The sequence below is a fragment of the Chondrus crispus genome, genomic scaffold, assembly GCF_000350225.1.
Source record: "Chondrus crispus Stackhouse genomic scaffold, scaffold_68, whole genome shotgun sequence".
NCBI classification, from domain to species: domain Eukaryota; phylum Rhodophyta; class Florideophyceae; order Gigartinales; family Gigartinaceae; genus Chondrus; species Chondrus crispus.
Genome location: NW_005178626.1, coordinates 22,113 through 23,855, shown reverse-complemented (window position 1 = coordinate 23,855; position 1,743 = coordinate 22,113).

The following is a 1,743-nucleotide window of genomic DNA, read 5'->3' as shown; positions in this document are numbered from 1 at the left end:
GGCGAAATGAAGCTTGTGCTTGTTGTCGAATTTTGGTTCGTGCAGCGGCAGAAGCACGACGTTGACTTTGAATTTGCTGCTTCGGCGGCCTACCGCGACCTCTTAGAGGTCCTCGGCAGGTACAGGAAGGACAGCGGGGGCAATTCCCGCATAGTTGGCATGCCCGCTGGCGATGGCCACAAGTGCCCATTACCATCAAAGAAATCTGGACAGCGATGTTCAATGTCAGGGAGGTATGTCGGTGTGTACTGGCAGTGAGGAGCGGGAGGCACGAGACCGTGAAAAGGACGTAGGGGGTGCAGGTGTCAAGGTTCGAAGAATTGTAGCAGCTGAGGTTCAATGTCAGGGAGGTCTGTCGGTGTGGGCTGGCAGTGAGGAGCGGGAGGCACGAGACCGTGAACAGGACGTAGGGGGTGCAGGTGTCAGGGAGGACTGGCAGTGAGGAGCGGGAGGAACGAGACCGTGAACAGGACGTAGGGGGTGCAGGTGTCACGGTTTGAAGAATTTTGGCAGCTGAGGTTCAATATCAGGGAGGTCTGTCGGTGAGGGCTGGCAGTGAGGAGCGCGAGGAACGAGACCGTGAACAGGACATAGGGGCTGCAGGCGTCAAGGTTTGAAGAATTGTGGCAGCTGAGGTTGGCTTGGCAAGTCGGGGGAGGGGATGAGGGAGATGAAATCGCCATGTGTCAATTGCCCACTTTCATGAACCAGAACTGCCTCTGAAAAGACAGGATGGTTCAGTGAAACATCTCTTGCCTGGCAAAATGTTGCGAGAACTAAATTTTGATTATATATTTTCGAGTCCATTTTGGGTGAGATTTGGTTGTTACACCCCCTACAAGGAGGTTAACCAAGCGCCAGAGGGTCACCTTCCCAACCTTCAATCTCTAAAAAACTCGGCCCGTCCATTAGTGGAATGTCAAAGGAGCTTCTACCGTTGAGAGATTCAACGCCCCGAACCCGCAATTTTTTTGGATCCAGAGATGTCTCCTGAGATGTGCCCCTTTTTAAAAAAATTACGTGTTAAGCAGAATGAAGATAATTAAGCGTTGGCCACGTGTGTAGTGTGGATGTTGGAAATGGAAGGTCCCACACCGTTCCAAGGAGAGGATTTCTGCGAAAGCACCGTGGCATTCCCGTGGACTCGTGACCATTCCTGTCGGCTACATTACAGTAGTGCGTACCAAACACATTGCCAACCACCAGGCCGAAAATCCTGGCCTTACTGCAGACTGCGGCCATTCTCGATGAGTCCGCCGGTCATCGGGAGGCTGTCGACTTACCGCCGCGGCATCATCGGGGCGATGCCAAGCGCCGCGTATCCCCCCGATCAGTGAATCTCATTCTTCCTCCCGTTGTCTGCCAGGCGCAATCCATTTTGCTTCCCTGCATCTTGACCTCCCGACTTTGCTTCCATACAAAAAACTACATAAAGGCTTCAGCCCAACCGTTTGCCGTGTAATCAACCTCCACCCCCCTTCCCCCCCTCCCCCCCTCCCCCTCCCTCCCCCTCCCTCGCCCTCCCTGCTACTCCCTCTGTTCCGCGTCGCATCCCCGCAGCTACATCTTCTTTCCACGCTGCCGTTCGCGTATCCACTTGCGCACCCGTGCGCTGAGGCGAACAAGCGGCTCCCATCTGCAAAGTGTTCAGGCCGCATCTGGACCTCAAGGTGACATGTGAGGGGCGGTCCTTCAGATGCGCTCTTGCAACGTGGCGACATGTGGTGAATGTCGGGCGTGGTT